Genomic DNA, 20,073 nt, shown 5'->3' with positions numbered 1-20,073 from the left:
GGGGTTAGTGCGTCTGCCTCACAATACGAAGTTCCTGGAGTCCTGGGTTCAAATCCAGGCTAGGGATCTTTCTGTGTGGAGTTTGCATGTTCTCCCCGTGAATGCGTGGGTTCCCTCCGGGTACTCCGGCTTCCTCCCACTTCCAAAGACATGCACCTGGGGATAGGTTGATTGGCAACACTAAATGGTCCCTAGTGTGTGAATGTGAGTGTGAATGTTGTCTGTCTATCTGTGTTGGCCCTGCGATGAGGTGGCAACTTGTCCAGGGTGTACCCCGCCTTCCGCCCGATTGTAGCTGAGATAGGCGCCAGCGCCCCCCGCGACCCCAAAAGGGAATAAGCGGTAGAAAATGGATGGATGGGTGTGACATCATGCACAAAAGTGCACTTGAATTGTTTTAAACTATTGTAATGGCGTTCTGTACAAAAAGTGCACTCTAATTTAGTGTTGTTTTGTTATGTCATCTTAGTGACATCATGCACAAAAGTGCAGTAATAGCTTGTTTTAAAATGTCTCTGACAATCTTGCACTTTCCGTTTTGGAAATGACATGAATGTTTGTGCCACTGCTTAATAACTGTTTAGTAAATGCAGTTTTGGTCAATTGACTTAGTTGTGATTTCCCTCTCTGCATGAAAGTTTAAAATGAGCATATATCAATGCAGTATGAACAAGAATGTTTTAATGTAGACACATAAAATCATCATACTGCTGTGATTATATGTATCAAGTGTTCATTCAAGGCTAAGGCAAAATATGGAGATATATATTGTATATCGTAACATGGCCTAAAAATATCGAGATATTAAAAAAAGGCAATATCGCCCAGCCCTGATTATCACATTATAATAATAATATTAAAAGCTCTACCGTCGACCAAATATTAATCATTAAATCGTATATTGGCTATATACTCAATAATATTTTAAAACCCTGAAGTATTTGTGTTTGTGTCGACATGGTTTGAACCTAAAAAGTTGCAAAATAACAGATAGCACTGAAATACACTGATTCTGAACAGCCCACCGATGTACTTATTTCATAGTCTTACGACTTGTCTTTTGTGTGCAAAAGCCTGCTCACAGGCTCAGTGCGGCAGCCTGATTCTCTTGAGCTATATCTGGAGTCTGGTTTGAGAGTCTCTCTGCTGAATTCACTACTGTGACACTTCAGGGACCACTGACGTCACCGTCACGTGTACCTGAATGTGTCTTTTTGTGTGCATGTGTGTTAAAGTGCGCACCTACCAAATTTAAGCAAACATTTTTTTGTCCATATATTAGTCATTAGACTATAAGCTGCGCATATATATGTTGTAACATTTATTTCCACCAAAATCTTTTGTAAATGTTTATTTACATACCTTAATTGTTTCCAAACAGCGTCTGTAACATGGCAGTAAAACGGCTGATCAAACAAAACAGAAGTCATCCTCATAGACCTACTAGCTGCAGAAGCTAGATATCCAATCAGCTAAAACCGACTCAATAACTCCCGGTGACGTTTTGGTGAATTTACGGAACTGAAACAATACAAAAAGGTCGCCACTAACAATATGAACACAGACACTTTTAGACCTATTAGCACACTAGCTAATGCTAACGACGCGAGCTTTGTTGCATTACGATAACGCATACAAATAAGCATGAAAACACTCCTACAGACATCACACATGAGAGGGTTTAGTAAGTATGAATTGTTTTAGTTATATTGTAAAACTTACAAACGTTTGGAGTGATGAATGAAGAATCATTTGGAATAAAAACGCCATGGTCACTTTTACTTTCGGTTTAAGGCAAAACAACTCGCAGTAACTGCAGTGAGGGGACTCGTCCAAAAGATGGCGCCAAAGCACAAACAATAACACACCATTTCGGTCCTCTGCTTGGGTTTAATGAAAATTATTGAACGCAAAACATTGTGGAAATAAGCGAGCCCCCCCCACCCAAAATCCATTAATTTTCCGCACCATTTTATAAGCAGCTGAGATCAAAGTGGACAAAAGATGGCGCCACAGAACACAATTATTGAACACAAAACATGGCAATTAGCGGGGAAATCATAAATTAGCCGCACAATTTTATAAACCCCAGGGATCAAAGTGTACGAAAAAAAAAAATGAACGTCTTATAGTCCCGAATTTACGGTTTAGTAATAAGTACAAATATTGTCTGAAGTCATGAATAAGGAATCTGTTCAAGCAGAAATGCTATGGACGCATTTACTTTGGGTTTATGGCAAGACAAGAAGTACACTTTCAACTAGTCCAAAAGATGGCGCCACAGAACACAGTTATTAAACACAAAACATTATGGAAATTAGCGGGGGATCATAAATTAGCCGCACCGTTTTATAAGCTGCAGGGATCAAATAATACAAAAACAATGAACAGCTTATAGTTCGGAATTTACGGTTTAGTAAGTAAGTACAAACGTTGTCTGAAATCATGAATGAGGAATCCGTTCAAGCAGAAATGCTATGGACAGTTTTACTTTGGGTTTAAGGCAGGACAAGAAGTATACTTTCAACTCGTCCAAAAGATGGTGCCATAGAAACCAATTATTGAACCCAAAACATTATGGGAATTAGTGGGGGGGGGGTCTTAAATTAGCCACACCGTTTTATAAGCCGCTAGGTTCAAAGCGTCAGAAAAAAGCAGCGGCTTATTAAGTTAAAGTACTACTGATAGTCACACACACACTAGGTGTGGTGAAATTACCCTCTGCATTTGACCCATCCCCTTGTTCCACCCCCACAGGGGGGTGAGGGGAGCAGTGAGCAGCAGCGGTGGCGGCGCTCGGGAATCATTTTGGTGATTTAACCCCCAATTCCAACCCTTGATGCTGAATGCCAAACAGAGAGGTAATGGGTCCCCTTTTTATAGTCTTTGGTATGACTCGGCCAGGGTTTGAACTCACGACCTACCAATCTCTTTTTTTCTTGCCCTGTTGTGGAATCTGATGTCGTTGTGGCTTGTGCAGCCCTTTGAGACACCCGTGATTTAGGGCTATATAAATTAACTTTGATTGATTGAATCTTTGGATCTCAGGACAGACTCTAACCACAAGGCCACAGAGCAGGCTTATAGTCCAGAATTACTTTTTTCTACTTAACCCTCTGCTAAACACTTCGAGAATGATTGACCAATCTTATCCCGGCAGGTGGCCGACCTATTTGGTGTCAAACTGATAACAAAACAATTTCGAGTTTAAATATTTTCGACGTAGTCGTGGTGAAAATGCAGGTTAACAACAAGCAGTGACACAACTAACCAGCAAAAAATGTCAGCAAGAGAAGACAATGAAGGGGAGTTTACTTGCCTGCAGAGGTGGAAGATGAGCAGTGACATGTCAGCAAAGATGGGAAAGTACTGGAAGAGTGGATCTAAAAAAGAGAGGAGAGCTGTGAACAGATGGAGGAGCCTGTAGTTGCGTGAGCCGGGCAGGATGAGGATGAGTCATGCAGTGGGACAGTGTGGGCCACTTGAGAGCAACATTGCTGACAGTCTCAGGCATCAAAAGGCCTTCTGGAGCTTCTCATGATCTGTGATGTCATCAGAGAGACAAAGGCCTCGCAGAGGCAGTTAGAGGCCAAAGTAGTCGAGCTGGTGCACAGCAGTCCTCCACGCTGGAGCTAATCACTTTGTCACCGCAGTAGCTTTGTCTCCATTTTGCTGGAACAGGTTTCCAGTAGGGTTGTATGGTATACCGCTACTAGTACAGTATCGCGGTACTAATGAATCAAAAACGGTACTATACTCCGTTTGAAAAGCACAGGTTCTAATTTTTTTTTTTTTTTTTTTTTTAACGGGCATGACGGAGCATCGTCACATCATGACATTGCTGGTTTTACGAGCAGAGGAGCATGTTCGGCAGCGCACGATCACGGAGTACTTACATGCAGACAGTGTGTACACAGAAAAGGGAGAACGGACGCATTTTGGCCAAAAAAATTACGATAAAGGTGAAGTTATAACACTGAAACACCCTCAGGAAGAGGTGTTTTAAGACATGGCTAGCTAGCTAGCAGCTAATGGCCATCCGCAGTCGGCAGTGTTTTAGCTACTTCTAAATCACTAATCTTCGCCTTCATGGTGACAAATAAAGTATGTTTCTTACAAGCATCATCCCTGCAGGACGAGGAATAGCTAAACATGCTTCACTGCACACTGTAGGAGGATACAATAGCTCACCCGCGTCACCGCTAACAAAAGCTAGCGTGCTTGAATGTAAACAAATGCCATGGGTGATTCCACACCTGACATCCACTGTAATGATACCAAGTACAATGTGAAGTGAATTATATTAATATAGCGCTTTTTCTCTAATGACTCAAAGCGCTTTACATAGTGAAACCAATTATCAAATTTTTACATTTGAACCAGTGTGGGTGGCACTGGGAGCAGGTGGGGAAAGTGTCTTGCCCAAGGACACAATGGCAGTGACTAGGATGGCGGAAGCGGGGATCGAACCTGCGACCCTCAAGTTGCTGGCACGGCCACTCTACCAACCGAGCTATACCGCGCCACAATAGCATATCTAGTAGGGTTGTACGGTATACCGGTATTAGTATAGTACCGCGATACTAATGAATCATATTCAGTACTATACTGTCTCTGAAAAGTACCACTTCCGTACTCTCTTACACCGCCGTCATCGTCATTTTGTGTCATTGCTGGTTTTACGAGCAGAGGAGCATGTTCGGCAGCGCACGATCACAGGGTACTTACAAGCAGACACAGTGTGTAGACAGAAAAGGGAGAACGGACGCATTTTGGCTTAAAAACTAACAATAAAGGTGAAGTTATAACACTGAAACACCCTCAGGAAGAGGTGCTTTAAGACATGGCTAGCTCGTTAGTGGCTAATGTCCGTCGGCAATGTTTTAGCTACTTTTAAATCACTAATCCTTGTCTCCATAGCGACAAATAAGGTAAGTTTCTTACAAGTATCATCCCTGCAGGACGAAGAATAGCTAAACATGCTTCACTACACACCGTAGGAGGATACTATAGCTCACCCGCGTCACAATGTAAACAAATGCCATGGGTGGATCTATACCTGACATCCACTGTAATGATACCAAGTAAAAGAGCGTATCAAGTCGATACTACTATGATTACATCAATATTTCTTTACCATCCCAAAATCTTTTTTTCTTTAAAAAAAAATCATATTATGTTTATAAACTCAGGAAATATGCCCCTGGACACATGAGGACTTTGAATATGACCAATGTATGATCCTGTAACTACTTGGTATCGGGTCGATACCTAAATTTGTGGTATCATCCAAAACTAATGTAAAGTATCAAACAACAGAAGAATAAGTGATTATTACATTTTAACAGAAGTGTAGATAAAACATGTTAATATATAAAATAAGCAGATATTGACAGTAAATGAACAAGTAGATTAATAATTCATTTTCTACCGCTTGTCCCTCATAATGTTCACAAAATAATAGGTAGATAAATGACACAATATGTTACTGCATATGTCAGCAGACTAATTAGGAGCCTTTGTTTATTAATTTACTACCAAAATACAAGTTGTCTTGTATGTTCACTATTTTATTTAAGGACAAACTTGCAATAATAAACATATGTTTAATGTACCCTAAGATTTTTTGTTAAAATAAAACCAATAATGCCATTTTTTTGTGGTCCCTTTTATTTAGAAAAGTATTAAAAAGTATCAAAAGACATTTTGGTATCGGGACAACCATAGGACAGCATGTAGAATACAAACAAGCAAGATTGAATTCAAAAAGCCTCCTGACTAGAGGAATGGAGTTGTGGTCAGCATTGATGGTCCTTAAAGACGTTAGATCTAAAAAAGTATCAAGTAATCTCCTCGCTTGTGTACTCTGGCACACGTCAGCTGACAAACACAAGGTAGGAGAGCAGAAGACGCCAAGGAAGATTTTGTGTTATAAGGAGTGGTGTTATTTCAACCAGCGGGACTGACCTCTGCACATCTTTCACCTTTTGAATAAAGTACGTAACCTCAGCTAGCCAGCAAGAAATGGGCTCGGCTTGAAAAGACATTTTTGTGGCTCGGGTCTGAATGGACTCCTTGGCCAAGGAGGGTATAATTGTACGGACTCCCTTTGTAAAATTCCAGGATTCCAGGATTTAGTATGAAATAACCCAAACTCTACCCAGGTGCGTTCTGGTTAATGTGTTCCCCATGGAATTCATGTTTATGAACCCAAAATTGTACATCGAAGGAATATTTCACACTAGTACAATCATTACTCTAAACCAGGGGTGCACGTTACGTCGCTGGCGAGCTAGCAGTCGAGGGTGGAGGGTTTGTCAGTCGACCGCCAGACAGGCATTAAAAACAGACCAAAAAGTTAGCGATCATCAATCATCACCAAGACGTCACTTGATTGACCTTCACTAGTTAGATGACGCTGGCTGCTGCCAGATCATTATTAAGAAAAAATGACCGACAGGAAGGCGAGAAACCCTTTTTTTTCCAACAGACTCTTGCTCCGCACCTGCCGTCAAAACTCTGAAGACTGACTGCACGGTTCCTGCCTTCACGATTAAAGCGCTGCTTCATCCTGCCTGCGCTAACAAAATAAGAGTCTCAGTAAGCTAGTAAGCTTTCTGAGACTTATCGCAGTGTTGTGCATTACGAACTCAAATGCATTTCGTGCTGACGTCGAAGCTAGCTTATATCTCGCCATAGTTAGCTTTTACGGCTAATCGGTAGGTCGTGAATTCAAACCCCGTGTTTCTGACAATCTTGCACTTTCTGTTTTGGAAATGACATGTTTGCAGACGTGGGTAAAGTAGCCAGAAATTGTACTCAAGTAAGAGTACTGTTACTTTAGAGATTTATTACTCAAGTAAAAGTAAGGAGTAGTCACCCAAATATTTACTTGAGGAAAAGTAAAAAGTATGTTGTGAAAAAACTACTCAAGTACTGAGTAACTGATGAGTAACCTGTTTGTTTAATGATGACGGCAACAAGTAATGCACAAAAATATAAAAATAGCAATAAACAAATTCACAGCCAGGAATATCTCTTAAGCCACTAAAACAATAATATATATTAAATAGTAATACATTAAAATAAAAAAAATTAAGGCAAATTGAGCCACAATAACTTAACAGCACCATAGGCTCAGTAGACATTCATTGATTGATTGATTGAAACTTTTATTATTAGATTGCACAGTAAAGTACATATTCCCTACAATTGACCACTAAATGGTAACACCCCAATAAGTTTTTCAAATGTGACGGTCATGTGACCGCCTGGCTCTGTTTGATTGGTCCAACGTCACCAGTGACTGCATTTTATTGGTGAAACGCAGGCATGCGTAATCCTACTTTGAATGCGTGTCCGACAAAATCAAAACAAACAAACCGTGCTTTAACAGATCGATAAAAAAAAAGTAGCGAGTAGCGAGCTGATTGTAGCTAAATGGAGCGGAGTAAAGATAGCGTTTCTTCTCTATGAATATACTCAAGTAAAAGTAAAAGTATGTTGCATAAAAACTACTCTTAGAAGTACAATTTATCCCAAAAGTGACTCAAGTAGATGTAACGGAGTAAATGTAGCGCATTACTACCCACCTCTGAATGTTTGTGCCACTGCTTAATAACTGTTTAATAAAAACTGTTTTGGTCAATTGACTTATTTGTGATTTCCCTCTCTGCATGAAAGTTTAAAATGAGCATATATTAATGCAGTCTGAAGAAGAATGTTTTAATGTAGACACATAGAATCATCATACTGCTGTGATTATATGCATCAAGTGTTCATTCAAGGCTAACTCAAAATATGGAAATATATATCGTGATATGGCCTGAACAGATATTTTAAAAAGGCAATATCGCCCAGCCCTATGTGCAATCTACTAATAAATGTCTCAATCAATCAATCAATCAAATCCCATTAGCTGCATTGCTATCCACCGAGAACGAGCTGATTTTGATGTTAGAACACAAAAACCACCCAAAAAACTTCTGTCCTCTTCTTGCTCATAATGATTGTGAACAATAGGCAAAATCCCAATAAAAAAGTGCAGTTCCCCTTTAATCTCGGGATGGGACTCAAGATGGTTTGCACCAAGATTCATCCTTGCAGGGTTTTAAATATCTCCAACACTGCCTGTCAAAGATCCAAATAGTCTGTCTTCCATATGTGGAGATTTACTGCACCCACACACACACACACACACACACACCTTGTTGGCCTTTATTGCCACCCCCAAGGCGTTAGGACCTTTACAAAAAAGAGCATACATTCTCCCATCCCACTTTATCTCCATCAGGGTTTCTATATTTCTATAGTCTAGATCAGGGGTGTCAGCCTCATTGAGGGCCACAATGCAGTTATAATTGCCCTCAGAGGGCCACTTGAAACTGCAAATAATGTATAAATTTGTTTTTATTGTTTTATTACTATTTTACATACTCTGTAAAAAAAAAAAAAATGTATATCTTACCGTGAAATTATGGTAACTGAGTTGCCACTTTTTGCTGTAAAATGTAAAGATTTTTTTTTTTTTTTACAACATATAAGATAAATGGAAAAACTGTTTTTTACGGTAAAATACTGGAAGCTTTGTCGCCAGAATTTTTCTGTAAAATGGACTGTGGTTTTTACTACATATTAATGTAATTGGAAAAACAGTACCACTGTTTGGTTTTTCTTTTATTCTGGCTACTGTATTTTAAATTCTACCGTTTTTTTACGATAAAAAACTGTGATACCATTTAAAGTAATACACCGTAAAAACAACAACTGTAGATAAAACAGTCAAACAATTGCAACCCATACATTTTACCATAAAATGTGTTGTCATTTTTACACTGTACACTTTGATGGATAACTTGCTTTCAAATCATATGTCCAGCAGATATGGAAGTATTTATTATTATTTTAACAAAAACTAATGATTTGAAAAGTATAATTACACAATAGTCTTTCCAAATCATGCATTACATTAACAATTTAAAATGTATGCAATTTGATGCAGTACCGTATTTTTCGGATTATAAATCGCAATTTTTTTTATAGTTTAGCCGGGGGTGTGACTTATACTCGGGAGCGACTTATGTGTGAAATTATTAACACATTAAATATCAAATAATATTATTTATCTCATTCGCGGAAGAGACAAAGAAAATGTCAGCAATCGTCACACACACGTCAGCAATCGTCACACACACGTCAACCAATAAGAATTTGGCGGGGGAGGGTCATGGCAGAAGTGCATTGTGGGTCATGGGATGCTAACTGCTATATGCTATATGCTACTGCTGTAGCTATTAAGATGGATAATTTCATCGTTGGCGGTAACTTATGAAACTGAGAAGGGCTGAACAAAAATTTGACCGAAAAGGAAATCATGTACTGCAGATTACAAGCTGGACGTAGTGAAATATGCAGCAGAAAACGACAAGAGGAAGCGCCGCATACCTTTGGAGTTGGCAGAGTTGTTTAGAAGCAATGAAGATTTCATCGGATTTATGGATTAGCAGTGACAGATTGTTTGGTAAACGTATAGCATGTTCTGTATGTTAGTTATTTGAATGACACCATAATATGTTACGTTAACATACCAGGCACCTTCTCAGTTGGTTATTTATGCGTCATATAACGTACACTTATTCAGCCTGTTGTTCACTATTCTTTATTTATTTTAATTTGCCTTTCAAATGTCTATTCTTGGTGTTGGAGTTTATCAAATACATTTCTCCCAAAAATATGACTTATACTCCAGTGCGACGTATATGTTTTTTTCCTTCTTTATTATGCATTTTCGGCCGGTGCGACGTATACTCCGGAGCGATTTATAATCTGAAAAATACGGTATATTTATAATTTTTAATGCAAAATGGAAAAAAACGAATGTTTAGTAAGAAAAGACACAAGTAGTTTTTTGACGCAATTTTTTCTTCGGCTTTCAGGGGCTTTATAAAATGATGTGGCGGGCCAGATCTGGCCCCCAGGCCTTGAGTTTGACACATATGGTCGAGATCAACTTTGTCAAACTGGTTTTCATTGAGGGCCACATGGCAGTTATGGCTGCCATCAGAGGGCCGCTTGTAACAGAGAATAATCTATGAAGTTGCCTCTGGATTTCATTATTCATTATATAATTTGTTTTAAGTAAACTGTCGATTTCACAGTAAATCTTTACATTTACAACATTTTACTGTAAAGTAGTGTTGTTTTATTTATTATTACAACATTTTACGGTAAATGGAATAACAGTACCACTAACGTAAAAAGTTAGTGGTACTGTTAGTTGCCAGATTTTTGTGTTAAATTTACATTGGTTTTTACAACATTATATTGTGAATGAAAAAAACAGTTATTTTTTATCCTGACAACTTAACTGCCATTTTTTCTACTGTAAACACAAATGTACTGTCTTTCCGTTTACAGTTAAACACCGTGAAAAACAATAACCACAGATTTTACAGTCAAAAACTGGCACCTCAATCAACAGAATTGTTTTGGTACGGATACCGGTACCAAAATTATTTCGATACTTTTCGGTACTTTTCTAAATAAAGGGGACCACAAAAAATGGTACATTAAACATATGTTTATTATTGCAAGTTTGTCCTTAAATAAAATAGTGAACATACTACACAACTTGTCTTTTAGTGTGAGTAAACAAACAAAGGCTCCTAATTAGTCTGCTGACATATGCAGTAACATATTGTGTCATTTATACACCTATTATTTTGTCAACATTATTATTAGTAGTATTTTTTTTTTAAATGATAAATGGGTTGTACTTGTATAGCGCTTTTCTACCTTCAAGGTACTCAAAGTGCTTTGACACTACTTCCACATTTACCCATTCACACACTGATGGAGGGAGCTGCCATGCAAGGCGCTAACCAGCACCCATCAGGAGCAAGGGTGAAGTGTCTTGCTCAGGACACAACGGACGTGACGAGGTTGGTACTAGGTGGGAATTGAACTGGGGACGCTCGGGTTGCGCACGGCCACTCTACCACTGCGCCACGAGCTGTAAAAATGTATTATTAATCTACTTGTTCATTTATTGTTAATATCTGCTTAGTTTCTCTTTTAACATGTTCTATTTACACTTCTGTAAAAATGTAACAATCATTTATTATTCGGTTGTTTGATACTTCACAGTAGTTTTGGATGATACCACAAATTTGGGTATCAATCCGATACCAAGTAGTTACAGGATCATACATTGGTCATATTCAAAGTCTTCATGTGTCCAGGGACGTATTTCCTGAGTTTATAAACATAATATACATTTAAGAAAAACAAAAGAAGATGTTCTGATGCCAAAAAATATCACCGTAATGATAATAGTATCAACTAGATACACTCCTTACCTAGTATCATTCAAGTGGATGTTAAGTGTAGATCCACCAATGCCGTTTGTTTACATTTTGACGCCAGTGAGCTACGGTGTGTAGTGAAGCGTGTTTAGCTATTCCTCTTCCTCCAGTGATATTGCTACTTGCGATAAACTTACTTTACTTGTCGCCATGGAGGGTAGGATTAACGATTTAGAAGTAGCGGTATATTTCAGAGTCAGTATAATACCAAATATGATTCATTAGTATCACGGTACTATATTGATACGGGTATGCCGTACAACCAGAGTACTTATATTTTTTCGGTCAAAATTAAAAAAATCTTATTACAATAAGTGAGAAAATATTTAGTACTTTATTGACACATCATTTCCAGCTGTTTGCGAGCCAGATAAAATGTTGTGGCGGGCCAGATGTGGCCCCCGGGCATTGAGTTTGACACCTGTGGTGTAGATGGAGCAAGCATTTTGTAGTCTAAAGAGTTGTAGTAAGGTTGGGATTTGTTGTGGTTTTGCCGACGTGCAGTCTGTGATGACAATCCAGTGCTGACTTGCTCCTGGCCGTGATCACTGACACTTATGATGAATTCATCACCTTTGGAATTCGCTCCTTGTTTCCACTCTAGTGATTGCACCATTTCCTCTCCCTCCTCCTTCTCTTACTCTGACATTGTCTTGGCATTTTCAAGCGATCCCTCTTTCTTCTTTTCTGCCGTCATTAGGAAACTCTTGCAAGGTCCGTTTAATGTCCCGCTTGGAAACGATTTTCCATTGATTGGACTCCTGAGATGGTATGGCCTAATTGCAAAATGTTGCACAGGGAAACTGCACTTGGACTAGTATCGAATTGCACAGTTGTGTGTTTGATATTCTGTAAAATTGTGTTTTAGGTAAACAAATTTGCTATTGTTAGAAAAAACTACAAAGGCAGGATTTTGGCTTTCTTACCGATATCCGATGATTTCAACGGATATATGCGGCATAGGTCATCAATCAATCAATGTTTATTTATATAGCCCTAAATCACAAGTGTCTCAAAGGGCTGCACAAGCCACAACGACACATAAGGGCAAGGAAAAACTCACCCCAGTGGGACGTCGATGACAATGACTATGAGAAACTTGGAGAGGACCGCATATGTGGGCTAACCCCCACCTCTAGGGGAGACCAAAAGCAATGGATGTCGAGCGGGTCTAACAAGATATTGTGAAAGTCCAGTCCATAGTGGATCCAACATAACAGTTAGAGTAGGTTTGGCCGAAAATATACAGTACAGGCCAAAAGTTAAGACACACCTTCTCATTCAATGCGGTTTTCCTTATTTTCATGACTATTTACATTGTAGATTGTCACTGAAGGCATCACAACTATGAATGAACGAATGTGGAGTTATGTACTTAACAAAAAAAGGTGAAATAACTGAAAACATGTTTTATGTTCTAGTTTCTTCAAAATAGCCACCCTTTGCTCTGATTACTGCTTTGCACACTCTTGGCATTCTGTGGATGTTGAGAGGTAGTCACCTGAAATGGTTTTCCAACAGTCTTGAAGGAGTTAGCTCATGGAGAGAATGCCAGGAGTGTGCAAAGCAGTAATCAGAGCAAAGGGTGGCTATTTTGAAGAAACTAGAGTATAAAATATTAAGGGTGTAATGGTATGTATATTTGAGGCGTACCGAACGAGTTCCACACGGACATATTAAGTAGCGCACCGCACGTTGTGTAAACAATGCACACCGAGGCACCATGAATTGATTTACGTGGACCCCTACTTAAACAAGTTGAAAAACTTATTCGGGTGTTACCATTTAGTGGTCAATTGTACGGAATATGCACTGTACTGTGCAATCTACTAATATAAGTTTCAATCAATCAAAAAAACAACAACACATGGCAGGCTAGCAGCGACTGAGCTACGATAAACTGACCATACCTCCTCTTTTCACCGGATATGTCCTCTTTTGCGGGGCTGTCCGGGTGGAGTTTCTTAAAGGCCTCAAATGTCATTTTAAGTTAGGGTTGCATGTATTTTCAATGTACGTTCAGGGTTAAAAAGGGGTTAAAAACAAAACAAATTGTGTGCAGCAACATTCGTAAGGGAGAGGCAGAGACAGAGAGAGCGAGAGAGTTATGAGAAACGCGCATGCGTCGCCAGGCTCTGCTTTTTACCCATAGATGTATCAGATTTTATTTTTTATTATCTATAGTAGCGGTGTGAAAAGTGTGCCCCGGAGGCCATTTGCGGCCCACAGTAAATGTTTTAAAGGCCCACGGCACATTCTAAAAATAATATTAAAATAAACAAAAACAAAAGTGGAATAAAAAAGCTTAAAGGCTAAATGTAATTTAGAAAAAGTTGCAACGTTGACTGATAAAACAAAGCTGTTTTTTTTTTTTTCAAACTGTCATTGCTCAAAACATAAAAATGAATCAAAATCAATGTTATTATGAATTATTGACACAGCTAAGTTTCCGATTACTTCACATCAAATATTCCACTAAGGAAAATATTTTTGGTGGAAGATTTTGCAAATTTGGTAAATAAATAACCCAAAAATGTATATCTTGTTGTTTTCTTACTGTACCGAAAATTAACCGAACCGTGACCTCTGAACCGAGGTGCGTACCGAACCGAAATTTTTGTGTACCGTTACACCCCTATAAAACATGTTTTCTGTTATTTCACTGTTGGTAAATGCACCAAATCATTACATTTAAATATTTTTGATTCAATAAATAAAAGTTTTGTATGTTATCTATACCCAACATTATGTATTATTCTAACTGAACTATTTTCCAACACAATTAGTGAACAAAGCGTACTTTTGTAGTTATGGCCTCATTTTTCTGCACAACTAGCGAGCAGTAGAGAATATGAAGTATTTTTTGGTCTAAAACATATTTTCCTTTATTCATTATTGAAGTAATTATTTCCACTTAATGTTGTATATTTTTTATATGAGATTTCCAGTCATTTTCTAATCTATCATTACACCCAACCATTTTTTTTCTTTTACCCTGTCAATGTCTAGTCCAATTTGTATTTATGTTTGACTTTCCATTCTATTGTTACCGAATAGCATTATTTTAGTTTTACCGAGATTGAAGGATAGTCTGTTTTGGTCACACCATCTTTTTTTAATGTATTCATTTCTTCTGTTGTTACTTGTTGTAACTTTAAGTCCTATCTAAATTTAGTCCAGATTGAACAATGTTGGTCCTAATATTGATCCCTGGAGTACGCCGCACAATATTCACTAAATTGCCAAAAGTATTTGGCCATCCATCCAAATGATCAGAATCAGGTGTCCTAATCAATAAATGTAAATACATCACTTGGCCCGGCCCCAGGTGTATAAAATCAATCACTTAGGCATGGACACTGTTTCTACAAACCAGAGTGGAACTGTCATAGGATGCCACCTGTGCAACAAATACAGTTGTGAAATTTCTGATGGACGAGTCTGGGTTTGGAGGTTGCCAGGAGAACGGTACATTTTGGACTGCAATGTGCTGAGGGTAAAAATTTGGTGCAGGAGGAATGATGGTGTGGGGTTGTTTTTCAGGAGTTGGGCTTGGCCCCTTAGTTCCAGTGAAAGGAACTTTGAATGATCCAGGATACCAAGACATTTTGGACAATTCCATGCTCCCAACCCTGTGGTAACAGTTTGGAGCGGGCCCCTTCCTCTTCCAACATGACTGTGCACCAGTGCACAAAGCAAGGTCCATAAAGACATGTATGACAGAGTCTGTGCTTCAGTCTTCACTTCTTAAACTTCACTCAACACCTATTTCTTGGTGTTGTTTCAAGTTAGTCTGGTGTGGATGAACTTGACTGGCCTGCACAGAGTCCTGACCTGAACCCGATAGAACACCTTTGGGATGAATTAGAACAGAGACTGAGAGCCATGCCTTGTCCACCAACATCAATGTGTGACCTCACCAATGTGCTTTTGGAAGAATGGTGGAAAATTCCTATAAACACACTCCGCAACCTTGTGGACAGCCTTTCCAGAAGAGTTGAAGCTCTAATAGCTGCAAAAGCTGGACCGGCATCATATTGAACCCTATGGGTTAGGAATGGGATGGCACTTCAAGTTCATATGTGAGTCAAGGCAGGTGGCCGGATACTTTTGGCAATATACCGTGTTTGTCTACTGTAGCCTCACCTATTGCGTAATTGTCAGGTGAACCGGCGCAGCATGGGCAGTAATGCGGTGAAGAGAGAGCTGAGCCGTAAGGCACAGCTCTTGATTTGCTGGTCGATTGACGTTCCCAGCTTCACCTACGGTCACGAGCTTTGGGTAGTGACCGGAAGAGCGAGATTGCTGGAAATGTCTTTTCTTCCGCAGGCTGGCCAGACTCACCGTCAGAGACGAGGCGAGGAACTCGAGTAGATTTGCTGCTCTTTGGCATGGAGACGATCAAGTTGAGGTGGCTAAAACTACACTGTATTGCCAAAAGTATTTGGCCACCCGCCTTGACTCACATATGAACGTGAAGTGCCGGGGGGGATCGACATTTGTGATCGGCATAAACTGGCATTAATCGGAATGAACCGATCATGAACTTTTTCACTGATATCGGCACATCTCTCGTGAGCAGCATACTTGAACTGAACCAAGGGTATCCAATTGGCGGTACTGGTCTCTGGGTGGGCATTCAAGTATTTTATATAGATAGTTGTATTGCTTTATTGCAAAACCACTTGTATGTCTGTGTGCAGGATAAAGTGTGTTCCGATATTTTTTAATTAAAGTTAAAAGCCACTGTCCAGAACTGAATAGCTAAAAAGTTCACATTTTTCTTTCCTTTTTAAGCCCCTTGCTCTCCCCCTTATGCACAGGAACAGTCATGATTAAAGAAAGCTAGTGACAGGAAGTCATAATAGCATCCTGTGACTAAAATGACCTCAAGGTGTTAGTCATGTTGTACCCTAATTAGTTTGTTTTGTTTTGCAAATGCAAATGACTCAGGAGCCCGTCTGCATGGATAGTTGTGTTTGTGCTCAGCATGTGCTCGGAAACACAGACTATAACTGTGGTGTTCAGTGTGTGTGTGTGTGTGTGTGTGTGTGTGTGTGTGTGTGTGTGTGTGTGTGTGTGTGTGTTCTTGTATTTCTACCCTTCTTGAGACATCAACAAGAAAAAGTACCTTCCATATGAGTACCGGTGAACAAGTTAGGACATAAATCATGGTCCCAATACAGAAAACCATTGCATCTAATAGAGAATGCCTCATTTGTACCCCTGGTGGTGAAATCTATCAAAATTAGGGTGGTCCCAAAAAGGAGGGATTTTTCAAATTGACTGTGTGTTGGCTTTAAAAGTAATACATGAAATAACAAACGTGTGTGTAAAAATTTGAAGTGCTCCCCCTCTGGCCAACATATGTAATAACAAATGTGTGTAAGAAATTTAAATGCGCCCCCTTTGGCCGAAATAATAAACAAAACAAAATAATAAATATGTATATAAAGACATACTGTAATAACTTGAAGTAAATAATGAAGATTAAAAAACAATTACAAACATTATTTTTTTAAATACCTAAAAGCTTACCTTTTTCACATTTCCATAGTTTGTATATATTATTAATGCTGTAAATACAAATCTTTATATATCTAGAAAGGGTGGTCTTAAATAGGTAAGCGTTTTTCAGAGGCAAGAAGGCAACAAATACAAGAACGTGTGTGTTTGTGTGTTTTTACCCTTCTTGAGACATCAACAAGGAAAAAGTACCTTCCATATGAGGACCGGTGAACAAGTTAGGACATAAATCATGGTCCCAATACAGAAAACCATTACATCTAATAGAGAATGTCTCCTTTGCACTCCTAGTGGTGAAATCTATCAAATTAGGGTGGTCCGAAAAAGGAGGGATTTTTCAAATTGACTGTTTGTCGGTTTTAAAAGTAACATATGAAATAACAAGTGTGTTTAAAAATTTGAAGTGCTCCCCCTCTGGCCAACATATGTAATAACAAATGTGTGTAAGGAATTAAATGCGCCCCCTTTGGCCGAAACAATAAACAAAACCATAAAATAAATATCTATACAGCGACCTACTGTAATAACGAATTACATAAGGAAGATTAAAAACCAATTACAAACAAAAAATTAAAAATAAAAAAAAATAACTAAAAGCTTACCTTTTCATATTTACATAGTTTGTATACATTATTAATGTTTTAAATACAAATCTGTATATATCTAGAAAGGGTGTTCCTAAAGAGGTAAGCATAAGAGGCAAGAAGGCAGTAAATACAAGAATATGTGTGTGTGTGTGTGTGTGAGTGTGTGTGTGTGTGTGTGTGTGTGTGTGTGTGTTTTCTTCTATTTCTACCCGTCTTGAAACATCAACAAGGAAAAGTTCCTTCCATATGAGGACCGGTGAACATGTTAGGACATAAATCATGGTCCCAATACAGAAAACCATTACATCTAATAGAGAATGTCTCCTTTGCACTCCTAGTGGTGAAATCTATCAAATTAGGGTGGTCCGAAAAAGGAGGGATTTTTCAAATTGACTGTTTGTCGGTTTTAAAAGTAACATATGAAATAACAAGTGTGTTTAAAAATTTGAAGTGCTCCCCCTCTGGCCAACATATGTAATAACAAATGTGTGTAAGGAATTAAATGCGCCCCCTTTGGCCGAAATAATAAACAAAACCATAAAATAAATACCTATACAGCGACCTACTGTAATAACGAATTACATTCGGAAGATTAAAAACCAATTACAAACAAAAAATTAAAAATCAAAAAAAATAACTAAAAGCTTACCTTTTCATATTTACATAGTTTGTATACATTATTAATGTTTTAAATACAAATCTTTATATATCTAGAAAGGGTGTTCCTAAAGAGGTAAGCATAAGAGGCAAGAAGGCAGTAAATACAAGAATATGTGTGTGTGTGTGTGTGTGTGTGTGTGTGTGTGTGCGTAAGCGTGTGTTTGTGTTTGTGTGTGTGTGTGTGTTTTCTTCTATTTCTACCCGTCTTGAAACATCAACAAGGAAAAGTTCCTTCCATATGAGGACAGGTGAACATGTTAGGACATAAATGCATTTACCATGAATTGATTAACGTAGACCCCGATTTAAACAAGTTGAAAACCTTATTCGGGTGTTACCATTTAGTGGTCAATTGTACGGAATATGTACTGTACTGTGCAATCTACTAATAAAAGTTTCAATCAAATTCAATCAATCAATCAAATCATGGTCCCAATACAGAAAACCATTGCATCTAATAGAGAATGTTTCATTTGCACCCCTGGTGGTGAAATCTATCAACATTGGGGTGGTCCCAAAGTAAATAATGAAGATAAAAAAACAATTACGAACCAAAAATTTGAGGGGGAAAAAATAACTAAAAGCTTACCTTTTTAGAGGTCCATAGTTTTTATATATTATTAATGTTGTAAATACAAATCTTTATATATCTAGAAAGGGTGGTCCTAAAGCCGTAGGCATTTTAAGAAGGTCTCAAGATGGTAACAAATACAAGAATGTGTGTGTTTGTGTGTACGATGGGCACTGGCATTTTTTCTGAACTTCCGATTTTGCATTGTTAAATTGTAAATCATACCCATCACGATGAACAAAACAACTTAAAAAAATGAAAGAGATTATAAATGCTAGTATCGATCCGATACTGCAGACTGCCCGTGGTATCGATACTTTCCTATTGAGATTGTTAGAAACAAGACATAAGGAAATAATGTTATTATTACCGTGGTTACAAGCAATACAGCACATGAGTAATAATCACAGCCTAAAAGGGGTGTTTTGCACACAATGCCTCTACATTCAGCTGAGCAGAAAACAAACTGTGTTTATTTTCACATTTTAATGACAGTCTTTCCCCTCTCTCTCTTTATTTTATCTCTAATGATGTGTTTTTCTAGGAGGTTTCAGCACTTTCATCTCCCCGTCACTGGCACACCGTCTACGCCGCACCACAGAGCTTAATCTGACTATAATGAGATCCTCTCAAGTCAATACACATCGGCTTAGCTGTACCCAACACAGCCGGATTTTGTCTGGTGTGTTGGGATATTTTTACTGAACAGTAAATATGGTGGTAGGGTCGTCTTGCACACCCATTACCAAATTGTAATTCCATTTTTGACATGACTGTGAAGATCTGTACAGCACACATGTTACATTTACTTAGATTAAAGCCTTTAGAAACTGAAAGTTATTTATCTTTACATCCGGAGTGTCCAAACTTTTTGACTTGGGGGCCGCATTGGGCTAAAAAACTGTGGTCGAGTATATATATATATATATATATATATATATATATATATATATATATATATATATATATATATATATAGTGTGTGAATGTGGGTGTGAATGTTGTCTGTCTATCTGTGTTGGCCCTGTGATGAGGTGGCGACTTGTCTAGGGTGTACCCCGCCTTCCGCCCGATTGTAGCTGAGATAGGCGCCAGCGCCCCCCGCGACCCCGAAAGGGAATAAGCGGTAGAAAATGGATGGATGGATATATATATATATAAACCCCATTTCCATATGAGTTGGGAAATTGTGTCAGATGTAAATATAAACGAAATACAATGATTTACAAATCCTTTTAAACCCATATTCTGTTGAATGCACTACAAAGACAAGATATTTGATGTTCAAACTAATAAACATTTTTTTTTTTTGCAAATAATAATTAACTTAGAATTTAATGGCTGCAACACGTGCCAAAGTAGTTGG

General features: G+C 38.4%; 1 protein-coding gene and 1 long non-coding RNA gene across 7 annotated transcripts in view; one reads left to right on the top strand and one right to left on the bottom strand.

Moving 5' to 3' along the window:
• The window catches only part of caskin1 (CASK interacting protein 1), a 258,191-nt gene that overhangs the window by 61,034 nt on the left and 177,084 nt on the right, over positions 1 to 20,073 (top strand). The window lies entirely within an intron of this gene.
• The window catches only part of LOC133541887 (uncharacterized), a 135,949-nt gene continuing 119,195 nt past the window's right edge, over positions 3,320 to 20,073 (bottom strand). Inside the window, exon 3 of the long non-coding RNA XR_009804000.1 lies at positions 3,320 to 3,383. This is a non-coding gene — a long non-coding RNA (uncharacterized LOC133541887). The remainder of the gene's footprint in view (positions 3,384 to 20,073) is intronic.

Source organism: Nerophis ophidion, linkage group LG23, assembly GCF_033978795.1.
Source record: "Nerophis ophidion isolate RoL-2023_Sa linkage group LG23, RoL_Noph_v1.0, whole genome shotgun sequence".
Lineage (NCBI taxonomy): Eukaryota > Metazoa > Chordata > Actinopteri > Syngnathiformes > Syngnathidae > Nerophis > Nerophis ophidion.
This window is presented reverse-complemented; position numbering and strand designations above follow the sequence as displayed.